An 8,025-nucleotide genomic window follows, 5' to 3' on the forward strand; every position below is an offset into this window, starting at 1 on the left:
TGTTTTATGTCTTTGCAGCCCACTCTTAAAAAATGTTGGCCACTCCCCTGGACTTCCATAAGGGCATTAAAAGGTAAACTATTCATCTTCAATTAAGACATCAAAATGAAGTGCATAGAGCTCTGGAAAAAATAAAGAGCCACCTGCACCGAACCCCATTGAAAACCTCGTGGTTGTTCCACCAAATATTGATTTCTGAACTCTTCCTGAGTTAAAAGTATTGTTGTTTCTATATGAATGAACTTGTTTCCTTTGCATTATTTGAGGTATGAAAGCGCTGCATCCTTTTCCTTATTATGACCATGTATCCTTTTCTGCAAATAGATACTAAATTTTTGTTTGGAATTTTGGAGACATGTCAGAAGTTCATAGAATAAAATAATAATGCTCATTTTACTCAAACATTTACGTATGAAAAGCAAAATCAGAGAAACAGATCATTATAAGTGGTCTCTTCATGTTTTCCAGAATTGTATTTATATTTTTAATGTCAATGTATTTGATTGTAAATGTATGCCATACACCAAAACAAAAGTAGTGCATAAATATATAGTGGATGGGAGAAGAAAATTCAGGATCGTAAATAGAAATCTGACAAGGTTTGGCGTTGCAGCTCCTCCAAAGTTCTCGTGGATCTCTTGGTCGCTTCTCCAATTAAATCCCAGTGAAATACTTTGACATTTTATTATGCAGCGTGACAAATGGAGAAAGGCTGAAGGGGTGGGAACCCGTTCGCAGTGAGCTGCCCTCTGTTCCTCACGAGCATGTTCTTGTCATTGTTCATTTAATCATAGGCATGAAAATAACCTTTGTAAATAAAAAAAAACATTTAAAAGAAAGAGTCTAGCAGGCTCCAGGCAGTGGTACTCGCACCTTTTATCTCTGTAGCTCGGAGGTGAATCTCACTGCGCCGATGATGAGCCATCTATTCTCGGTCCTGTCACAGAGAGACCGTCAGCTGATGAGATCTGCCCCGAATCCATCTCGTGTGTGTGTGTGTACAGAGGGGAGGAAGCGTGAGGGGGTCAGAGCCACATCTGGCCCCCGAGGCTGGCAGACATTCGTCTTCATCCGTATGGACAGGCCTGTGCCTCTCGCAGCTCCGCTGTCGCTCTCATCTTTGGGAAAGACAGTGACACCCCAGAGCAGGAAGGAGAAAGTCTCGGCATGCTCCGACAAGGCGAGGAGGAAAAGCCCACAGCAGTCGTGGTGAGGCGTCAGCACTGGCAGCTTTGTTGGGGAACTCTGGGAACGCTGTGCGGTGCGGCCTCAGTTCTCTCCTCCGGACCGAACCAGGGAGGATTCTTTACTGGCTGAGGGGATGACAGGATGTGTGTGTGTGTGTGTGTGTGTGTGGGGAGGTGTGAGGATGCTTCGGTGGGGGAGTTTCTTCTGTCAACATGGAGGGAGACAAACCTCGACATTCCTGGTTTCAGCTGTGAAGAAACAGGGACTGGACTAAAGTAAACATTTCTCTGGAAAATTAGATTAAAAGCGTATTACATTTTAACATCTCATCTTGATTAAACAGGACAGGTTTATTTATCATTATTATTTAAATGGGGCAACTGTATTATGTATTTTCCAGGCACAAAGTGCCATTTTATAGCACAATAAACATAAAAAATGCTGTATATATCAAATATGACTTAAAAGAAATATGACTTTGTAATTTACCGCTTTGAAATTGGGGCCTCTGTCTCTTTAAAAAGAAAAAAATCATCCTCTGTCTGAAGCTCCGCTTTCAGGAAGTCAGCACAACATGGCTCCTCTAATAAACCTTTAACGTTTTTTACCTTCGCTTCATTGAGAAGCAGCTCATGTAATGACGTGCACCAGGTGTTTGCTGATTGCTGCTGGCTAGTCTGAAGGAGCTGAGAGTGGGGGAAGTGGAAGCTTGTAAAACTGCATCTCAAAGGAGGATCTTCATCCTTGAAGGCGGGGCTAAGTCCAACCAGGTGTTTTCCACAGATGAATGGTTGCTATGAGAAATTCAAGGATTTCTCAAAAAACATGCATGAAAGAATCAAAGCAACACTACAGGCATGTTTTTGATGAGGGAATAACGTTACAACACGATGTAAAGCTCAAAAAGTTGATTTTACATGATGCCAGTGCATGAGGTGAATTTTCACACCAATCCCACCTCGACGTTTAGGTCTCATCTGACCAGATCACACAGATTTAGAGTAACAGACAGTAAAGTTTCGTAAACTCCACATGTTTACCATGTTTAAGTTTGTGATCAGTATATAAGCATATATATATATATATATATATATATATATATATATGCTTATATATATGGTATTCCTTGTACATTAACACAAAAAAAGTGCAAATCTCTAGTAGCCATTCGTTGCTCAGAAACACCCAAAAAGAGCATCCAGTCTGCACACAGAGATGTTTAAACGGTTTTCAGATATCTGTGTGTAGGTGTGTGTATGTGAGCACTCTGCTGCATACACTCGAGCAGAGATCACCACAAGATGGAGGCCTTCTGCTTTGACCGTAACCCCCTGACCTCTGTCTTTAAGTGGGTTGAACTGAAAAGTGTTGCACAGCAACTGCCAGATCGTGCAGAAAGAAGAAATGAATGGATTTTGTTTGTAAAATGTAGCAGAAATCTGAAGCTGTTCAATATTTTCATGAACTCTGTGCGTTTCCTGGACAAGACGACACAGATGAAACAAAAGCAAATCAAACGTACAGTCAAGACGACGCGTGTAAAAAGTGATCTTTTGTTCTGAAGATGTTATGTCTCTTTGGAAGCATATCTCCAAAGACTTGGAGGAACAGCAAAAGATGATTCTACAAAGTGTGGCACACTTTCAGATTTAATACCTGCAGATTTTCCTTCCTAAGGCTTCATATGGATCCGGTTGTTCAGGGAAGAACAACATCCAACATCTCAAATCTCATCGCGATGGTTAGATCATGAAGCAAAGGCACCTACAGAGATCCCAGACACATTTCCAGCCGCACACACACTCACCGACTACCAGAGTGATGATCGGGGTAAAGTTTATCCTACATCTTGCAGGAGCCGATAATCCTCCTCAGCCTTTGATGCGGGCAAGTTTAGTCTTGTACAAGTTGTAAGAGTCTGCTGTGCAAGATACTGACTGAGAGGAATTCATCAGAGCCTCTGGGCCCAGTGTGAAGGTAATGAGGCAGAGCTTGACTCACACAGGACTCTCATCAGCCCTGCTAACAACAACAAGATGCTCAAGAGTCAACAACAACAAACAGTAAGCATGTTCTTATCAAGCAATGCATGTACCCCAGCTGGAAGGGGGAAAATGATCATTTTTACTCTTGTATCCAATAATAATAATAATAATAATAATAGTTTCCGGTTTTAGGTCAGTTAAGATTATATTTCTATTTGCTAAAAATAATATCTAAGAGGAGATATTCTAATTTATTGAATATGACTGATAATATTACCGTTTTTGTTGTTTTTTTTAGGAGAATTGTTCCTATATGTGTGTTTCCGGTACGTCGCTAAATCTGACGCACAAGCGACATTCGCAAACAGCGACGGACAACAAAGCCGCTTCTCTTGGCCCGCTGGGGGTTAAAGTTGCGCTTCAAAACATTACCTCATTCCAGACAATAGTCTGGAAAAGACTATTGTTGTGTTCAAGTTATGCTGAAAGGAGTTATCCTGACAGCGAAGCTATTCAGGTTTAAAATGGCGTCTCAATGCTAAACATGTAGCAGCAGCGCAAACGTCTCCAACGTCTTCAGCTGTTCCTGAAACGCTAAAAGCTGAAAGGGTGTAAAAACACTCTGCACCAATCTGTTGACCGAATAACATGAATAACAGTTTAAAAACAATACAAATATTTGTTGAGCTTATCTATGTCTTTTGATTTAATCATTCTGAATTGAAAATGTTGCTCTTTAGTTGATATATAGTTTAATAAAAATGAAACTAACTCGATTACTTTTTTAATCGAGTCCCACCACTCATTCCTTTCCTTAGTCCTCACATTAAGCACCGTTTTTCCATTGGTCGCTCACATAATTCCTGATGAAATATATCTATTAATTAGCCATCATCTCAGTTCTGCTTAAATATTTGGGGGTTTTTTCCCCATCATTCTGTCACACTGCGATTTCCCACATAATGCAATCCATCATCTGCCGTTTCCCTGAAGTGATTCCAAGCAGATGGGGGGAGCTTCAGGATACGGAGCTCCAGTCAGGCGGAAAGTACACAAGGTGTGTGTGTGTGTGTGTGTGTGTGTGTGTGTGTGTGTGTGTGTGCGTGTGTGTGTGTGTGTGTGTGTGTGTGGCAGACTGTTGCTTTGTTACACAAGATAACTGCTGACAGAAAGGCCATCACATCCTGCTGGAGATGAGCCAACAGGGCCAACCTGGAGCAACAACACGCCTCGCTGCAACAGGAACCACAGAGATAAGAGAGGATGCATCCCATGCATACGCAGGAATATGTATGACAAATATGAAACATGAAAAGATCTGGGAATGAATACATTTTGTTTTTCTTTTTCATCTCCGTAACAATTTTAATCTTTCTTATGTTATTTTCCCTCACAATGTTTAGTTCTTACCCTTCTCATTCTTATCTTTATTTTAGGTTTCTACATCCACAAACAAGGCTGTATTTTATTGGGATTTTAAATAGAGGAGCATAAAATTAAGCATAATTGTGAGCTGGGAAGGAAAATGACACAGTAAATGATTTTTAAAATGTTCTACAAATCAAGAACTGAAAAGTGCCGTGTACATTTTGTTTTTTACATTCAAGTGTTAAAGCTGTGGCAGACGAGGCAAAAGTAAATGTGGTCAGAGAGAAGCGCATTTCCACAGCATAAAAACTGACACCATTTTCACATACAAGAAAAATGTGGAGTTTTTCTGATGGCAAGAATTCTAAATTTGTGAGAAAATATACAAATGTCCCCCTCCTAAATGTACCTCCTCAGTCTCAGAGGACTTCTGCAATTTCTCACCAAAAATGTTTGACTTTGTAATCTTCAAAAACAGTTATTTTTGTTCCCGATCACTTTAGGAAGTTTTTACAGAATTTATTGGTGTAAGCAATATTTTATTACTTTATGCATTTCATTCATCGAAAGTTTAAATTGTTAAATCTTTTCACAAACTGAAACGTAGGCTCGTGCTTCATAAGTGTACAAACGGTTATCTTAGTTTGTGTGGGGACTCCCGACAGCCCCCTACTGGCCTGTAGGCTTAGTGCACCAACGCCTTGGGCTGGCTCTGGTAAGGAACTTGTTAAATGATGGTGTCTACAGCACAAATAGGAAAAGACAGATCATGTACAGATGTTTCCCAGGAGGATAAATGGTATCCAAATATTTGAATGCTTTTAATCTTCCTCTAATTATACCTTAGGGATTTAGACGCAGACATCTGCCAACAACTGTACATCACGGTGCTTTGCTGCAGCATGTCTTGAGAGAAGCTATCCGGTTCAGCCCATTTACCGTTTAATGGCCTTTACTCATTTCTGCATGAAACATGAACTTTAAGGGTTGTAATAGATTTGTGACCCGAAACCCTTCAATTTTTTATCCACTCTATGACAGCTGATCTGGTCTGATCTGCTACTGTTTTACCAGAGCGCTGCAGAAACCTAAAGGCCAGCTCACATCAGAGCTCGTTATGGTGGAGGGTTTGCACTCACAGAGTTTGATTATAATGGATGAAATATGGCTTGAATTAGAATTACAAGATTAAAGAGTTCAAAATGTCTGGTGAGGTTTTACAGATTAAGATCCTTCAGCAGCATTTCTGAGCTACTGTTTAGTTTTTCTAACTGAATTATGGGACTTTCTGAGCCTGACCAACCTCTAACTCATCACTTCCCTCTGCTGTGCCTTAAATAACCACATGTCTACAGTGCCAGCGTAATGGCAGCCTGCCTACAGAGCAACAGCAGTCAGAACAACAATGGATCTTTCTAAAACTATCTGTCTAGATCTATCTATCAAGACTGAAATAAAACTAGCTATCCAGATCAAGCCATCTGTACAGAACTAGACCTATGTATCTTTCAATCTGGATCTGTCTGTCTAGATCTATCTTAGTGGCTCAATCTATCTGTCTGGTTCTATCAAACAGACACTCCATCGTGATCAGGGGTTTTCATTCTGGTGCAGACCGTAGAGCAGAAGTTGCCAGGCTTAATGTAGGAAAACTCCCATTGGTTGGGCGGCTTCCAGTTGGAAGATCTTTTCCATTTCTACATCGGCCCACTCTTCCAAGACATGACAGCATCTCAGCGCGGTAAAGAAGAAAAAAGAAGAAAAGAAAACATGGTGTGAGAACTCCACAAACCTGGAGGAGGGTGAATTATTCAGTGTTTCTCCCAGTCCAGCGGACATTGCTTTTTTTTTTTGAGAAAAGTCTCTCAAGACCCTCTCGCAATAATGCTGCAACTCCACTTCAGCTCCAGATATAAACACCCAAGCACACAGCGCTGGCTTTGGCTGTTCTCAGGCTTTGCTGTGCCTCCCTCCCCAGATGAAAGAGTCATTAGTAGCCTCCGGAGAGACCCAGACGGAGAAAGCGGCGGGGGTGTTTCGTTTGGTCGTGCTGCTGCGTTGCCGAGCAGTCGGGACTGTTGTGATTTTGTTGCCTCAGCTGTCTCGCCCGAGTGGAAGAGAGTGAGTTTGTGCCCCGAGGATGGTGAAAAAATCCCGCGAAGGAAGAAAAGACGAAGCAGAAATGGCTCTCCTCTTGTCATGGGGCAATAAGAAGGATCAAATAAAGTAGAGGGGATTGCGAAAGGATTCACACCCACTGAATTTGTCCAGAGCCGACCAAAGGAACAGGCGAAAAGGCCTGCTTAGAGTCCAAAAATCCATCAGGAACCTCCAATGAATTAAGGAATTGTTTCTTCATGTTTAAGCCTAATTATTGCAATAGAAATTGCTAAAGTTGTGCTACATGAACAGTTTGTTACCTTGGTGATTTTATTAAAAGCACAATAATGGGCCATAACCTCATTGCATAGAAATAATTAAAAATCTTTTTTTTTTATAAAACCAACCAGAAGTGGACACACACTCATCATCTGGATGATTATATTTTTAATTTATGCTTACGATGACCATTTTGTGTTTTGTTTTTGACTTGTTCAAATTTCTTGGAAATATAAATATAAACATGTAGTCACAGTCGATGTTGTAGCTGTCGACAGGCTTCTGGCTTAATTCTGTGAATATTTCACTACTTATTAAAAAAAGCTCATTTGTGTTGGTCGGTTCGCAGACCCGACTTCTCAGCACCGGCCACATTTTTTAATAGGGTTGATGTCCGACTCATTATAGAAGTTTAAAATTTCTACGTTTTATCCACCATTATGTTGTCGGAACGATGAGCAGACTCGGTTTCCAAAGTTGTTGCAAAGTGCAAATAAAATAAGCTGATTATCATAACCAGCTGATGAACCCAAACAAACATCCACATTTGGTCTGAATTGGATAAAAAGGATGAAAGTTGATGGGCTATGTTTAAAGTGGGGGGTTATCACCATGGGAACAATGAATTTAAATGAAGAAATGTCAAATATTCTGTCAGAATTATGCCAGGAAAAATGAAAAGTCACCTTTTCAATCTGCGTGGTTTGAAAAAAAAATGCACATAAATTTAAATGAAAACACTCTGCTCCTATTTTTAAATTTAATTGAAGTTGAATGTTGCAACTTGATAACTACCAGACAAATAAAATAATTAAAATGCATCACCAGAAGTTGAAAAATATTGATTTTCATGCCAATAAAACTTATTTCATACACATTCCCCTAAAGTGAAAAACAACCTCGGAACAATGACGCCGTTGACTCAGCAAAACATCCATTTGCATGCTTTTTATTTTTTTAGTAAACAAAAGTGTTCCGCTTCCTGCACTGCTCACTGAAGAAACGGTAAACAGACACATTGCAGAACAACGTCGCCTCCAAAATGCAGACATCCACCGTTCCTCTGAAAAGTTTAGTATAATTCCAGTATTGCAAAAACAGAATC

Source organism: Poecilia latipinna, unplaced genomic scaffold, assembly GCF_001443285.1.
Source record: "Poecilia latipinna isolate Pla-1442-1.1 unplaced genomic scaffold, P_latipinna-1.0 Scaffold484, whole genome shotgun sequence".
NCBI classification, from domain to species: Eukaryota; Metazoa; Chordata; class Actinopteri; order Cyprinodontiformes; family Poeciliidae; genus Poecilia; species Poecilia latipinna.